This window comes from Echinops telfairi, unplaced genomic scaffold (assembly GCF_000313985.2).
Source record: "Echinops telfairi isolate 266 unplaced genomic scaffold, ASM31398v2 ScPeMD7_9;HRSCAF=40, whole genome shotgun sequence".
Classification (NCBI taxonomy): domain Eukaryota; kingdom Metazoa; phylum Chordata; class Mammalia; order Afrosoricida; family Tenrecidae; genus Echinops; species Echinops telfairi.
Genome location: NW_022103906.1, coordinates 13,768,555 through 13,777,416, shown reverse-complemented (window position 1 = coordinate 13,777,416; position 8,862 = coordinate 13,768,555). Strand labels below are relative to the sequence as shown.

Genomic DNA, 8,862 nt, shown 5'->3' with positions numbered 1-8,862 from the left:
TGCCTCCTAGCTCTTTCCTCTATTTCCTTTGACTTTCCTCTTGTCCCACTATCATGCTCAGCCTTCATTTGGGTTTCAGTAATTCCTCTCGGTTACATTACCTTTGATCATGCCCTACCAGGCCTCCTATACCCTCCTCACCACTGATTTGGATCACTTGTTGTTCTCTTGTCCCTGGGTTTGTTAACACCACTTCCTTTCTCCCCACCTCCCCCTCTCCCATGTCCCTCCAGAACTCTCGGTCCCGTTGTTTTCTCTTCCAGATTGTTTATCCAGCCTTTCTTATTTAGACAGATTTGCAGACATAATAACATGCACAAAAATAAGACAGAGCAAAACCAAGCAACAAAAGAAAACAAAACAACAACAACAAAAAGTCAATGACAAAAAAAAAAACACAACACAACAACAAAAAAGAAAAGCTTGTAGTTAGTTCAAGGACTGTTTGTTGGCTTTTTGAAGTACTTTCCTGGTCGAGTCTGATGGGGTGCCAAGCCCTGGCCCCAAAGCCTATTTTTGGTATTCCCTGGGGACTTCGTTGCTCTGTTTCCCTTGCTTTTCTGTTGCACACCCCTAGTGTTTTGCCTCAGTGTGGTGGGATCTGGTCAGGCGCAATTCCCACACTGTATCTCCAGTGTTGCCCCTGTAGGGCTATGGGTCAGTGAGGGATGTCATGTATCATAGTGGGGCTGGCCATATGCTCTTCTCTGTGAATTGGCTTCCCTGAGTGAGAATATCGTCCTCAAGGCTTGGTGGGCCAGGATGTCCTCCACTCTCTTCCTCCCCCTGCATTTGCTCCCTTGTGCTCTGATCAGACATGTCCCTCTCCCTGAGCTGCAACTTCAGTGCTGCCCTCTGAAATAAATTCTTCTGGGGGAGGGGCAGGTGTCCATGTAGTTGGGATTTGGGCCGGCCCCTCAGACCTCTCCACTGGTGCCCTACTCAGTGCCGTCATGTTGCATTCACATCTTGGAGCACCAGGTTGACCTGACTTCTGAGACCAATGCCCATTCCAGAGGGGTGGACAAGAGTAAGAGGTGGAGTGGGTCGGTCAGGGTGGTGCAGAGATTAAGTGCTAATAGGAGAAAGAGAAATTTTACACACAGAGTCATATGATTATGGGACTAGCAAGTGTTTCAAAATCTGAACGACAGATTGGTAGGCTGAAAACTCGGGAGAGTTGATGTTGAAGCACTGAGTCTGAAACCCATTCCTCTGGAGCAGGGTAGAAATTCAGGCAGGATTTCTTCAGGGAAACCTCTTAAACATTTTGCTTACCCTGAGGAGGTAAGCTCCACCCATGTTATTGCACTCAACGGATTGCAATATTAATCACATCAACAAAATACCTTCACAGCAACATCTCCATTCAGGATTTCTTTCTTACTGGTCGTTTTATATTTTTAGTATGGTCAATATCTATGTGTTACATGTGTGTATGTGTGGATATATGCATAGACACGTGTGTATATGAATTTATAGCACAGTATTTGCCTTTCCAACCCTCTTGTGTCCACTCTTTGTCTTTCTATTCGCATCAGCTCTGGACAAGCTCCCTTCCTAACTGGGCCTGGACCTGAGAGCGAGCCCAATGCCAAAAGAGGCCCAGTGAGCCCTTGTCCACCTGGGGGACGGGGCATCCATCTGCTGGCCAAACTCAAACGCACTGCCTTCCAGAAGATTCTGACACATAGTGACCCCACAGGACCAGGTGGAACTGTGTCACGGTGGGTCTCTAAGGCTGTAACTCTTTACGGGAGTAGAAAGTCTTGTCTTTCTTCCACTGAGCGGCTGGTGGTTTCTAACTGCTGACCTTGTGGTTCACAGCTCAACCTGTAACCACTATGATGGCAGGGCTCCATCATCTGCTGGCAGATGTCTCCAAATCTACCCCTAAGTGCAACCTCTCCCTCCCTCCTCTCAGTCATATTCCACTTACCTGCAGGTTATCAGAGCTGTTCCCTGTGCCTGGATTGTAAGTGTAGGACCTTCTCCCATACACTGTTTATCCTTCCCTATTCCCTTGCCTTTCAGTGTACAGACATTGGCATCCCAAAGTCTGGAGCCTCCCAGAGTCAGGCCTCTGAGATCCAGGCTACATGCTCTTGGACAAAGGCCTTCACCACTTCTTACCTGGATTTCTGTAACTCTGTCCTCTCTGATCACCTGCCTACATGCCTAGTGTCCTTTCTTGTGCACAAGGCTGCAAGGTGGGCTCATTTGTTTCAAATCCTGTTTCCATCAAGCCATCTCCCTGCCCATGAACTTGCAGAGACTAGCATTCCCTCTCAAATCATCTCTCAACTCCTCCCCAAAAGAACTACATTTGAACAGCAAGGAAAGCGAGACCATGGGAAGACATACACTCCTGGAGAGAGGGTTTGTGCTCAGTTCATTTCTTCCCCCTTGCTTACCCCAGGGATCAATCATCTGCCTGGCACACAGTAGGTGTTGAATGAAGAAATGAGTGACTGAATGAAAGATTTAATAGCCATGGAGATAGATCTTTTTAGGGTGCATAGCAAGAGGTTAACAGGAGACGCAAGGCCTATGCCAGTGTGTTACCTCACGACAGTTCATGTTAGAGGCATGACAAGTCGTATTGGAGGCAGCGTAGCAGAGTGACCAAGCACGAAACTCTGCAGTCAGAAGACCTGGGTTCACATATCGCCTTCATCCCTTATTATTATGTAACTTTGAAAGCATTACTTAGCCTCTCTGTGCCTCAATTTCCCAATCAGTCAAATGAGGATGGTAATCATTCCAACTGACAGGACAGTTGTAAGGATTAATAGAGATAGGGCAAGTCAAACAGATAGTATCGTGTGACCAGCGCAGAGTAATTGCTCGATAAATGTTAGCCTCTAAGTGTTCTCAGCAGAAAGGCAAAGGCCCAGCCTCTGAAAGTCACGGGGGCAGTTCTTCCCTGTCCTTGAGGGTCTGGTCACTATGAGTAGGCATCGACTCGATGACGGTGAGTTAGTTTGAGCCCACACATTCATCGCTCAGGGAAGTGAGCCGAGAGGAACAGCAGATGCTGTGGGCCAGGGCATAAGTCAGGCCCTGATGCCGTGGGAGCTCACGGCCTGAGCCACTTCCTGCCTTCCAGCTGAGGGCAGGCTTGCAGATGGGCTCAACTCAGGGACAGCAGACTGGAGGTCCAGACCCCCCCCACTAGACTGGCCTTTAGTCCAACAGTCTGGCACCCATGGCCCACCCTTGGGCGCACCTGGGAGGGAGCACTATTGCCCATGTACAGAAAAGAGAAGGTGGCTGTTCACTGCCCTCCCTCAGTGGAGGGAGGGGGAGACAAGAGCATAAAGAGTTGGGGAAACCAATTCCAGTGGTTCCATCTCATCCTGCCATGCCTCTCCCCCGGGCACATCACACACTCATGCGAAGGTGTGCAGTACCGGATGCCAACCGCGGGCTCCCACTGGCCAGCTGATGCACAGTCCAGGTTTGTGTTTCTGGTTTGGCTAAAATTCACTGCTGGCCTGTCCCTCTTCTTGGAAGGTAGCTTCTCCAGGGAATTTTCTTTCTTTCTTTCTTTTTGAGCATTGTTTGCATACTAGATAACAGGGTTGGCAGACAGAAGGTGGGGAGGGCTATGTTTGCACAACCATGACTCAGTCCTCAGCCAAGACAGCTGCCAGCTGGGCTTATCTCCTGCCCCATCGGGGCTCAGTGAAGGGAGGGTAGCCCTTTATTCAAAAGGGGAAAATGGATTCTGTCCTGACCAATGCCTCACCACGACTTGATGGCCTCCACTGAAGGCCAGAGCGAAGCATGTCTTTTGTAACCCCTCCTAGACCAGACTCCAGGAAGCCCTGAGCAGGATCCTACCACGCTGCCTAGGGTCGAGGGTGGAGTCCCCAGCTGTGGCACAGAAAAGAGAAATAGTCCCGTTCTGGCTGCCCTGGTGGGAGGAAAGCTCAGGAAAGAAACCGCAGAATTTGCAAAGCTTCACTAGATCCTTAGGAGCCCTGGTGGCACTGCTGGGTCAGTGTTGGACTGTTAACCTTGAGGATGGCAGTTCAAACCTACCAGCCGCTCTTCAGGAGAAAGAGGAGGGTGTCTGCTCCTTTAAAGATATATAGCCCTGAAAACTTCATGTAAGATCTCTCTGAGTCAGAACTCATGGCATCGTACAAACATCCTGTCAGCTGCTAACTAAAAGGCTGGAGGGTCAAGTCCATCCAGAGGGGCCTGGTGATCTACTTCCAAAAACACAGCTAGTGAAAACTCTGTGGAGTGAAGTTCTACCCCGTTGCTCATGGGGTCTCTGTGAGTCAATGTTGACCCTGTGTCCGTTGGTACCTCGGCCCTCGAAACCCGAGAGAGGAGAGCTCTATCCAGGAGGTTCTGCACCTCCTATCGGGGACTTGAAAACAACCACAGCTGCAGAACTGGGGAGCTGAAGGCCGGAGGGGTGGAGGCACTGACAGATGCTTCCCCGGGCCCATGATCCCCTGCCTTCACCAACATCTCCATCGCTTTCCAGCTTCTTCCTCTTCTCATCACCAACGTTCAGCGTGTCTCTCTCTGGTGCTGCACCTGGCTATTTGGCATAGATCCCATTTGTTGCTGGGCCCACCCCCACGTCCCCAGGCAGGAGGAAATGAACCTTGATGGCCAGTAAGTGGAGGCATGGAGCTGTGTCATAGCACTGGTATCTGCAGCCCTGCCATTGCCACTCCTAATGCTACAGGAAGTGTCATCTGGGCCGCTGTAGGATGGGAAGGCAACCACCGCACCCACCCCGACAGCCCAGGGCTGGCGGGGGCAAGTCCTCTCACAAGCTCCCTCTATGAAGTGTTCTTCCTAGGATGCGCATGGCCATGCCTGAAGTGTTCCTCTCTCAGTCCCCAAACAACCCACCCCCACCTGAGGGGCCTGTAGCACATCAGGACCATCAGAGCAAGTGCCAGCCTGCAACAGCCAGGGACACAGAGACAGGCCTCCAATGACTCTCCTTCTCAGCCTTCACCAACAGCCCAGAGACCCACAGGAGAGAACTTTAGATATAACCTTCTTGCTGGTGGATGGTGGGCATTTCCACAGAAAGTATTGGCAACAGACCCACGAGATCTTGGGGGAAAGGGGTAACTATCATTTTAGAGATGCCCCATGGAGTGAGGTCACAGCTCACCAGGTGAGGCTGTGCCAGTAAGTAGGCCAGGAATCAAGATTGAGTCATGGACGCCTTACCTGAGAGGTCATCCACCCCCAGCGGGAGGCGGGGCCAAGGGCTCGCACGCGTCTGGCACTTTCACATTCTGTGGCTGTAATTCTCCCTGCGATGAGCATCACAGAGGCTAGTTTAAAGGTGATGGAAGAACTGAGGCCCCAAGTAGAAAGAAAATGTTTTGGAAATGTTGATGCCAACATACGTACAAATGTGGTTGGTACGATTGATGTGTGGATTGTTATAAGAGCTGTAAGAGCCCCCCAAAAGTGATTTATTCCAATTACAATTAAATAAATAAACAACTGAGATCCAGAAAAGCTAAGTCACTTGCCCCAGGTCACGTCTCTGGAGTTGAGACTGGTACCCAGGTGGTACAATGGGTTCAGTGATGGGCTGCTAACCAAAAAGTTGGTAGTTCAAACCCATGAGCTGCTTCCTGGGTGAAAGACATGGCAGAAAACTTCTGGTCCCATAAAGACTTTCAGCCTCGGAAACCCCGTGGGGCTGTCTTCCTCGGCCTAGTGGGTCTCTCTGAATTGGAATCAACTCAATAACTGTGGGCTTGCTTTGGGTCTCTCTGACAGAAGGCAGCACACAAGCTTCCATCTTAACCAGAGAGGTCTGTGCATAGGGTTTGATGACTACCCCAAGGTCCCATGACCAGGAGAGCACACTGGATGCAGGGAAGGGGCCCAGCTTCCAGGAAAACCACATCCTACACCTGGTTGGTGCATCCCTAACTGGGTCACCTGGAGTTACTCACAAGGAAAAAGCTAGCATCCAAGGAGGTAGATGGCACGGGCCCAGCTGAGAAGATGGGCTGCACCCATCCTAATGTGTCCTGGCCTGAACATGGCTCCTATGTGTGGGCAGGTGGTACAAATTCCTTCCAGAACCAACCTCTGAATCCAACCTTCTAACCTCCCTCCATCAGCTGGACTTGCTGATTGGCCTCAGAGCCTCCCAACACCAGAGGGGGAAAGGTGTGAGCCTGAACTAGCAGATGCTATGGCTCTGGGTAGTGGCATGTTCCTGAGACAGTGGGGTTGGTCATTTCCATCTCAAGAGGCTGATGACAAAGGTTGTCCTCACCCAACTTGGATCAGCAGCAGAGCTTTGCAAGGAGGCAAGCACAGTGCCCCCACTGTGATGACCACTGAAGAGCTTACAATAGCTGGGAAAGAAGGGTGCTCTGGGAATTTGGGGGGAAGCCATACATGAGCAATGTACACAAAGTGGTCTCACTGGAAGGTTTGCTCCCATCCCCCACACTCCCCACACCTGTAGCCAGGAATTCTTTCCCGCCCGTGTTAGCATGGCCAGGGAAGAATGAGCTTCCACTCACTCCTCATTCAGAATCCCAAGCCCCACCCTCCCACCAAGTTCAATGTAACAACTAACCATTGCCATTGAGTCAGCCACGAATGGCTATGGCAAGCCTACATGTGTCAGAGTAGAACTGTGCTCCATACGAGTCAAATAACTGACTTTGTAGACGTAGATTATCGGAGCATTCCCAGTAGACTCAAACCTCCAACCTTTCAGTTAGTGGAGGGTGCTTTTTACCACCCAGATGATGGTCAGCTAATGGCCATGAAGGAATTGCATTGAGGAAGCTCAGTCTTTAGGAAACATGATAACAAATTCACGCTCTGACCTCCGGAAAGTTGGGTTGATTCCAGGATACCACACAGCCCCCAGGGGAGTTAGAATACCAATACTGATATGGTGATGATAATGATTCTTATCATTTACTGAGGCTTTAAGAGTTACAGTCTCTGAAAACCACAGAGGCAGTTCTACCCTGCCCTATACATAGGGTTGCTGTGAGTCAGACTTGAATCCGTTAGTTTGGCGTTTTAGAGTTTACCATCATATAGGATTAGGTATTTTTATCACCTCCATTTTACAAAGGAGAATACTAATGACCAGAGAGGTGAGATAATTTGCACAAGAAGCTGAAGCAAGATTTGAACCCATGTCTGTCTGACTTCCTCCTTGTGCTCTTAAGCAGCACACCATATTGTCCCCAGTAGAGGAACCAGTCTCTGAGGAACAGGGTCTCCAGCACCCACGCCCTCCTCAGTCCAGGAGATGCCCTAGCGGTGGCCTAGCGGTGTGTTACTGTGAACTGGGACTGAGATCAGAGCATTGCATAGGACAGGCTACGTATGCTGCTATCAAAGTCCTCGGTACTATAGTCATAGAAGAGCAGGGGCCCTGGCCTTATCTCCAGCCAGTTTGGTCCTCCTCTGGCCAATCACAGGTAAACACTGATGATGTCAAGATGTCCGGAAGAATGCTACTGGAAGTCCTTCGATCTTCATTTCCCAAGGCAAAAGCAGAACCCAAGCCCACATTTCCCTTCAGGCAGCTCCTCTGACAGCTGTACCACTGGACCCTCTAGAGCAGTGGTTCTCAACCTTCCTAATGCTGCACCCCTTTAATGCAGTTCCTCATGTTGTGGTAACCCCCCAACCATAAAATTATTTTCATTGCTACTTCATAACTGTCATTTTACTACTGTTATGAATCAATGTAAATATCTGATATGCAGGATTTATTTTCATTGTTATATATTGAACATAACTAAAGCACAGTGATTAATCACAAAAATAATATGTAATTATATATTGTGAAATATTTATTCTAGTTACAAATAAATGAAATTTTGTCTTGAAGCATGGTGTAGCATGGTTACAGTCTAGTTTACAACAACTGTAAACTACATTGCCACATTTTGCAACAGTGTGAGTAAAAAGCCAACTTCAGTGTGAAGGTGGAGATAGCTTCTTTCTCATCAGATCAGAAATTCTCAGGGCCGTCTTTGCAAGAGCACAACAAAGATCATCTTCCACAACATTTACCCAGTACTTATAATTCATGAAGTGTCGTTTTACCTCCAATACTGCTGCTTCCAACACAGTAGCTGGTTTTTAACACAGTAGCTGCTCTCTACACATGTGTGACTGGTCCGCCTAAGTACATTATGGTGCAAACCCAGTCACATACACCTGTATTTGTAAGGGGTGTATGTGATGGGGTTGGCGTGATGATGTGCCACGCGGGGTACTCGTATGTGCGCATATCTGCATGTGGGCGGACCCGCCTGGAGACGGATAGAGGAGCGGAGTCTCGGTTCCTAAGACCATCGGAAATACGTGTTTTCTGATGATCTTAGGCGAACCCTGTGATAGTCATTCAACCCCCAAAGGGGTCGCGGCCCACAGGTTGAGAACCGCTGCTCTAGAAAGAGTGTATTCTTAATGAAGTGTTGCCTCTGCAGTAGCAGGAGGGCAGGCCAGCTGCCCAGACAGATGCAGGGGCTGCCAGGAGCAATGGAGAGAAGTTGCAAGCAAAGCTCTTGCCTGTTAGGTCAACAATCAGCAGGTGGCCCCAAAAACAACGCCCAAGAGCAGAACCAGATTCTTAGTAGCCAGGGCCATGATTCCTACCCTGGCTCAGCCCATCCTTGAGTGGGTAACGTCCCTGCCCATTCATTATAAAGCAATCAGGCCTACCAATTCAGCACCAAGAATGAAGAGGGCCGGAGGGCAAAACGAGTCTCTCCTCCATGCCTGCAAAAGGGTGAGAGAAACTCCACCCCAAGGTCCCTGAGCCGACATAGACAGACGTGGACATAGACATAGACATAGACATAGACATAGACA

At 49.4% G+C, this 8,862-nt stretch overlaps 1 protein-coding gene across 1 annotated transcript in view; it reads left to right on the top strand.

Moving 5' to 3' along the window:
- The window catches only part of CUNH8orf74 (chromosome unknown C8orf74 homolog), a 34,312-nt gene that overhangs the window by 10,841 nt on the left and 14,609 nt on the right, over positions 1-8,862 (top strand). The gene's annotated exons all lie outside the window — the stretch shown is intronic.